Consider the following 7,832-nt stretch of genomic DNA (forward strand, 5'->3'; position numbering starts at 1 on the left):
AAGAAACGGAAGTCAACAATTCTTAATGGCAATATTACAACGTTTTTTTAAGTAAAGTTTATACTGAGATTATTATTATACATATTTTTCATGTAATAGTAACATTTTCCAGCTTTTTATGGAATATTTTAAATGCTGTTGCTTAAAGCACGAATCGTAAATTTAACAAAATTCAACATGCTTAAAAATTCAGCATTAACTTAAGTTCATGTGTTGAATTTTGTAGTATTATTGTTCACTTTATTATTTAAAATAAATGACTACATACAAAATACAGCAATAAAGTTCAACTCTCTTAAACTCTCAATTAAGTTAATGAGCAAATCATGTTAAGCCGAAACCAAAAGCTGATCATATTCCTCAGCCGATTAATTTCCCTTTTTCACATCTCTCTCTTACTTTCTCTCTCTCTCTCTCTCTCTCTCTCTCTCTAGTTCGCTCGTCTATGAAGTTTGGCTATTTTCCGGTTTTCTTGTGTGTGCTTTAATCATCGACTTAGAGCCATTTTGTGGTCGCATTTCTTATCGCAGTCGATCGATCAGAAATCAAAACTCGAAATCTCATTAATTTGACAAGCGTTGCGCACACCGCACACAACACCGCACACCACTTGAGCGCACACTTTGCACACTAGACAGAGAGAGAGAGAGGAGTGGGGCGCTCAAATTTCCCAGCTGGGAAAGATAAATATTTTCATAATACAATGAGTTACAGTGCGCTAGATACAAATGTATCTCACAGATACAAAATTAGAGCCGCTGCTGCCAAAAAGATGCCAAAGATACCGCAGCTCGAGCTCGAGCTGCGTTGATGCAACTGTCAACTGTCAAAAGTCCAGTGCAACAAGGGATTGTCAGCTAAGCAAAGGGATGCGAGGGGCTGGAGAATGAGGAGGACAAGGAGGAGGAGGAGGAGGAAGTGTGTGTGTGGACTGCAGGAAAATCAAAACTGTTTGATACGCTGATAAGATAAATAATTGGAATATGAAGCTGGCAGTGCCCGCAATTCTCCCTTCCCTGCCATTCCCTTGCCCCCTTCCTCGAGAATTGACACACGTCGTGTGGCACAAACAGAATGAAGGCGGAGGGAGGGGGGACGCGACTGCTCACTTTGTGTGTGTGCGTGTGTGTGTGTGTTTAATCACAGCAAATAATTAAATGTCCATTTCACAGGGCGACACCGCCAGCGCTTTCTATCTCTCTCTCTCTCTCTCTCTCCCTCTCTATCTCTCTCTGTCTCTGCCTCTTCCGCTGCCTCCGCTCCTGCCACACTGTGTGGCAGGCGACACGTGTGCAACAAGAGGCATTAGGAATTAAGACTTAATTTAAGTGCTTATCGCATAAAACAAATCAACAAATCAACCAACCCCTCCGCTGCTGTCTGAACTGCCTCCCCCCGCACACACACACACACACTTATACCTTTTCATACACACACCTTAACACACACACATACACACCTGATCGCTAGCTGACTTCCCTTTTTGCTTTTTTGACGTTTCGCCAAAGCTAAATCTCGCCACAGACAAATGTCTGGCAACCCCTCCCCCCCCTCTTCCTCTTCCCATTCCTTCTTCTCCCTCTCTCTCCCACTCCTTGCCCCTGACAACTATCTCCTATTTGCTCTCACTGTTGTGCTTAGCTAATAAAGTCATTATGTTCCCCAACCGCTGCCAATTGCAGAGACTTTTCTATGATAGCAAACACACGCATTATTTCATTATTTGGAAGTAGTTCATGTGCACCCTACAATCGTTTTGTTTCATACCGTTTTTTTGAGGCATTTCAGCTCTAGTACCCAGGCACCATCACACCTCTTACAAACCCCTTTAAATGATAATATAATATGAAAATGTACAATTTTATAATGAAAACTAAATGTAAGGTATAAAAAGTAAAGATACTTTTTTCGAGTCGAAGGCCGCAGTAGACAGTACTCTCTTCTCTATTAAATGTAGTATTAAATACTAGATTTAATATAATTACATAACAAATAAATAAAGCTTCAACTATGCATCGCATCAATTTAGTTCATTTTAAATATAAAAGCGTGTAATACCTTTGTATTGTCAGGAAATGAATCTAACATGCAGAAGGGCCCTATTAAGTAAATATATTCGTGAACAGCGTCAACAGTCGAGACAAAATGAATATGGAAAAGTCGAGTCTTAGTTGGTTTTGATAACAATCTGGTATATTTTATACTTTATGGTATATTTTTAATGCAATGATATATCGATGTACTAAGAAACTATTTTGATTTATGTATATAAGTATATTTTGTACTCTATGGTATATTTTCAATTATGGGGTAGCGATCTGCCAAATATAGCCTTCGGTAGTAGTGTTTTTGAAGGTATATTTTTGGTTTAATACTGCTACGATTTGCTCTATACAAAATGATTAGCTGGTATCTCACAGCCGAGCATATTCAACGGTCGCTGTATGATATATATTTAATGTAAAAGTATATCGATATACCACATAACAATTTTGGTATATTTTGTACTTCATGATATATTTTCAATGTTTCACTATCGATCTACGGTATATTATAGTATTTTTTGGCATATTACTAGAGTATACTATATTTTTTTTTTTACAAGCGTAACAGAATATCACATTGCAAATGAGAGAATACTTCTTATATTTCCTTTTCTTAAAATACTATTATAATTAAAAAAAAACACACAGAATGAATGTTGTCATAAAGTGAAGTCATTCATTATTATTATTATGTTATATCTAGAATAATATTATTTAAAAGGCAAAGTGAAATATAAATACTAAATAATTTAATTCTTATATTTTTAATATATGTATAGTATATTGATGTACCAAATCAACATTTCGGTACATTTGAGTATATTTTGTACTCCATGGTATATTTTCAATGATGGTTTGTCGACCTACCGAATATAGCCTTCGGTATGTGGTATATTTAACGTATAATACTGCTAGCGGGTATCTCACAGTCGAGCATACTCAACTGCCGCTTCTCTACTTGTTATTTGTATTAATTTAATCTGGATATATTTCTCTTTGCTTTATAAATATCCCTTTATGTGTATACATTTTTTTATTCAATTTTATTTACGTAGTTTGGTCTAAATGATAATAATATTATGAACAAATTATAAATTCATACAAAGAAGATACATTAATGAGCATACATAAATAAACAATTCGTTTATATTTATTTATGCTCATGAATGTATCTTCTTTATATCAATTTATAATATTTTCATAACACTAACTTATTTTTATATTCATTTATATTTAATTAAATTTATTTTGTACTTATCTTGATAATTAAAATGTTCTTCAATGGTAGCGTCTTTTGTGAGTCGTCAGAGCCGACTAGAACAATTGTTCTAACCCATTACGTAGCGGCTTCTGTTACTCCTCCCACTCCGCACTCTCCATGGCAGCTCCATCAACTGAGAGAGGGGGGGGTGAGGGGAGTGGCATATCAGAGTGCGCTCCAATTCGAATCAAATCGAATCGAATTCGAATAATTCAGATGTGACAAATCAATCGCAAGGGGCAAAGGCAGCAAACAAAGCAAAGCAAAACAAAACTACGACGAGCAATGTCATTATTTGGCTGGCATTATTTGTTATTTGTTATTGTAATTATTATTGTGTGGCATGTTTATCGTTTAGTTGTTTTATTTACCAGGCTTTAGTTGTCTCCCTCTCCCCCTCCCTGCATTGATACGAGTCACTTATTAATTTCATTATTTGCTCGACGTGCGTTTTATTTATTCATCAATTTTATCAGCACAAATTAAAAACAAATTAGTCGACAGTAGGTAAATAATAATAAAGTGTAATAAAAATCACAGCCATAATTGGACAGAGAGGGGGAGGGGGAGGGAGGTGGCTGCTTGATATGGATCCATCGTTGATAAGAGCGCAACTCGCAACTTGATTCGCATGTAAAATGATTAAGAACTTTACTCGTTGTTATTGTTTTTTTTTTTATTTACACACACACATCGTCGCACTTGTGTGCATTCATTTAGTTTTGTCCGCTTTTATTTTAATGTGATTTTTATTGTTTTTAATGCGCTTTTAATAATAATTGATTCCTGATTGCAGCAATTTGATAAACCAACATGAAAAACGAAAACCAAAACGAAAACATGAACTGAACCCACTGAAGGACAACACAAATGACGCCAGCTTCAATCGCCAGCGCATTAACTACGCCTATCTCTTCAGCCATATATCTGCTGAATCTGTATATATATATATATATATTTGAGTATATATATAACTTCAACTTACGTGTTCATTATTATCAAGTATTGTTCACATTCCGATGGTAATTCATTTGTTTATCACTCTTTTGGGCAATGTTCCAAGCTGACAATACAAATTACTGCAGACTAATCAACCCGATCTAAAATTCACTAATGCTATATTAAACTTTGCGATATGATGTAATACTTCAATGCAGTGAAGTGAAATTTAAATGTTAATTTCAATACTAAACAATTTATTCATTGAATTCTTGTAAATTAAATTTAGACAATATTTCTCATAGTTCCTTATATCACATTTTTTATAATCACTAAAATAATGATCTTTCAATGTTAAAGTCTTTTTTGTGTTGTAATTGAATTTTACATAAAATTCTTCAAAGTTTGTTGGAATTTTTCTAGCATTGATTTTGTGATATCTGAAATTTAAATAAGAATTTCAATACTGAACAATGAGAGAACATTTCTCATAGTTTCTTTTCCTTACGATTATATCATATTCTTTATTATCACGGAAATAATGAATACTTAAAGTTAGCGTCTTCATTATATTTTAATTGATTTGATAAAATTATGTTTGTTGGAAGAATTTTAATGCTAATTAATTTACTTATTGAATTCTTACAAAAGAAATATAATATCTTTTTGCAAATAAGAGAATACTTTTTATAGTTCCTTTCCCTTAGTATAATATAATATAATATCACATTTTTTATAAGCTCAAAATTAATGTAATGTTGCTTAAATTCTTAATTTCATTATTATTAATATTTTATACATAAAATAATATAATTTCACAGAATAATGTTTCCAGCATTTATTTCAAATTTACGTGATGAAATATAAATATGGATTTCATCAATAAATAATTGAATTCTAACGAACGAAAAGTATATAGTAATATACAATAAAAGAGCTTCTTTTTCTTAAGACAATATCATATTTTATATTAACACCGAATTAATGTTCTCATTGCTTAAAGCCTTCATATCATTATGTTTTAGCAAGAATTCTGCAAATTTTTTGGAAATATTTCTAGAATTGATTTTGTGTATTCATAAATATTATGAAGAGAAATTATGGAGATATTCGCTCATATACTTTGATTTATTTTTAATTACGCTTATCATTGACACAAACATTGGGAAATGAGAGCAGAGTGAAATGAAAATGCAAATGCAAATTTCATCATAAGAGCCAAATAAATGAATAACAATAAACAAAATAATGATAATACCTAAATATGTTTCATTATTTTATCAAATATAATGACAGCTAGCGAAAGAGAGAGAGAATGCGAACAAAAGAGATAGACAGAGAGAGAGAGAGAGAGAAAGAAAAAGAGAACTGTCACAAGAGATTTGTGCACAAATTTGGGGGCGAAGTGGGAAATAGGAAAATGAGGAAATGGGGAGACAAGCGAGAAACCTAATAGAAAATCAAGCGCAAGAAAATGGCGTCCGATAAGCAAAGCAACAACAATAACATCGAAAAAAATAAAGGAAGACGCCAAGCAGGAAAAGTAGACGAAGCAGAGAAAGAGAAAAAGGCAAAGAAAAACGCCCCGCAGCAAATTAAATGAAAATTTGTTTGTGTGTGGAAAAATCAAGTGAAAATTAATTGAATTGAGTTGAGTGCGGCGGCCGCTGCCCGTTTATAGATTTTTGCGTGCCGATAAAAACAACAAGCAGCAGCAACAGCAACAGCAACACAGAAAGAGAGAGGAAGAGGAAGCAGGAGAACGAAGGAGAGAGAGCGAGCGAGAGAGAGAGAAAGAGAGAGGATGAGCAGAAGGAAATTGTGAAGAGTGCAGCATGAAATGTGAATGGTATTTTCTTTTTTGCCAATCACAAGACTGCCGCAAAAGCAGCTGCAGCCCAGCAAATGGTCAGCAGCGAGGGCGGCAATTTTCCACTCCCCTCCCCCTCCCCCTCCCACTCCTCTCCTATCACCCATCTCTCTGTGTGTGTGTGAGTGTGCATAATTCATTTAAAAGACGCAAAAGTCGCAGCTGCGCAGTGCGCTGGGACCAAAAGCAGCAGAAGCAACACATTGGGGAGTGGAGTGGAGAGGGGAGTTGGTGGGGGGGTGTTGGCCCCAGCCGCTGCATATTTAAGACATTATTACATTATAATCGCATAAAACAATCAATAAAATTTCAGTTGGCTGTGTGCGGCGAAGGCAGCGTTGTTTTCTGGCAGCGCAGTCAACGTCGACGTCGTCGTCGATGCTGTTGTTGCTGCTGCTTGGCCATCATCGTCGGCAGCAGTCAGTATGAAGAATTTCCCAGTATTTTCTCGCTTGACGCTTGGCCACGCCTGTGCTCGCCTATAGCGCTGTCTCACTCTGCCAAGCGCTGCTCTGGCACAATGACAAACACACACACACACACACTCATATACTGAGGCAGCAACACACACAAATTCACTTTAAATCAATTTTTTTAGCGTTTTTCATTTCATTTTCACGACGTCGTCGTCGTCGTAGTTGTCGTTGACTGTTGCGCCTCACTCGCTCTGACTTGCTGCTAACAATTCACTCGCTCTCTCACACTCTCTCGCTCTCTGTCGCGCCTATGCGTGGTCTGGCGCTCTCTTGCTATGTTGCTCGCACTTTGCCTTGTTGCTTTGCGCTCTCTTCTTCGGCATGCGCGCACTGAGCCAGAAAAATACCATTATTATGTGCCATTGCGTGTGCCCGTCTGCATGTGTGTGTGTGTGTGTGTTTGCTTGTGTGAGCACGTAAGAGAGTGTGGGCAGTGTGCGCGCGAGTGAGTGAGAAAGAGATTGGGGAGACAGCAGCAACAGCAGCAGCGCCTTGGCGTGTTTGTTAAGTGAAACCATTTTTCTTTTTATTGCAGCAGCGAAGCATTGCGTCGCTGTCGTTGTCGCTGGCAGCGCTGTCGCTGTCGCTGCATTCGTTTTGTTATTTCTCGCTTTGGCGCACATAAATTTGAACGTTAATGATTTTTGCTTGCAGTCGCGCATGCGACCGACAACAACAACAACTTGAAGTAAAAGCAAGTGTTGAAAATGCTTTTTCTTATTGCTGTTGCTATTTTTGTTGTTGTTGTTGTTGTTGTCGCTTTGCAGGTGTCGCTAGCCATCTCACTTTTGATCATGGACACAAACGCAACCAATACCAAGGCAAAGACTGGCGAAGCTGTGACAGTTTTCGTTGTTGCTTTATGTGCAATTATTAAGCAAATACTCGCACACACACACACACACACTCACACACACATGCAGCATTGTCGTTGTCAACGTCGTCTGCGGTCTCGCATTTGCCATTTTCATTTAGACGTCAACTTTGAAGCATCGTCGCTTTGTCTCTGCTCTCACTCTCTCTCTCTCTCTCTCTCTCTCTCTCTCTCTCTCTCTCACTCTTTCTCTCATCATTGCGCGGTGTGTGTGTGTGTGTTGCGCGCTCGTTCGCACCTCGCGTAAATCAGCGCACAGAGCTTTGAGCGTCATTTTAATTCGAATCAATTTGTTTGTCGCCGCCGCGGCCGCCGCACAGTGGGTCGCCATCCGCCGGGTCTCTCAGCTCAAGCTGAAGTTGAAGCT

Source organism: Drosophila albomicans, chromosome X (assembly GCF_009650485.2).
Source record: "Drosophila albomicans strain 15112-1751.03 chromosome X, ASM965048v2, whole genome shotgun sequence".
NCBI classification, from domain to species: domain Eukaryota; kingdom Metazoa; phylum Arthropoda; class Insecta; order Diptera; family Drosophilidae; genus Drosophila; species Drosophila albomicans.